Genomic DNA, 508 nt, shown 5'->3' with positions numbered 1-508 from the left:
TGAAGAAGATCAAGAAGATGGAACTGTACAACTGTAAATTGCGTAAATTACCTGAATTACAATCTTAATGGTCACTCTAAAAGTGTCCTGTCAAAACTGCCGAGGTATGCTGCACACTGTAAAATTAAACCGAGACTTTCAACTCGTTTATCTAGATGCACAAGATGTCTCCTTCTGCAAGGAGACTTTCTCTGGGTGGCGCCCTAAACAGGGTATGGATAGTCACCTCGCAAGGCGAGAGGCGAGACTTATGTCTCGATGCAATAGCGACGAGAGCGGCCCGCCTGAAGGTGACATGTGTCTCGCTCCAACGGCAAGAGAACGCACCGCGCAAAGGGAGACTATTGTCTCCTTGCGAATGGCGAGGAAGCTTATCCCGCGCACTGGCAAACAAAAAATATCGCGGTTATGCCAACTCAGCGCTCACGCTTCGTTCGTAACTTAATGAGCCATGGATGCCCGATGCGGGCCAGCGTGCTGGCTGCTCATCACACTCCAACCTGTCTCC

The sequence above is a fragment of the Frankliniella occidentalis genome, unplaced genomic scaffold (assembly GCF_000697945.3).
Source record: "Frankliniella occidentalis isolate FOCC.00 unplaced genomic scaffold, Focc_3.1 Scaffold2299, whole genome shotgun sequence".
NCBI lineage: Eukaryota > Metazoa > Arthropoda > Insecta > Thysanoptera > Thripidae > Frankliniella > Frankliniella occidentalis.
This window is presented reverse-complemented; position numbering follows the sequence as displayed.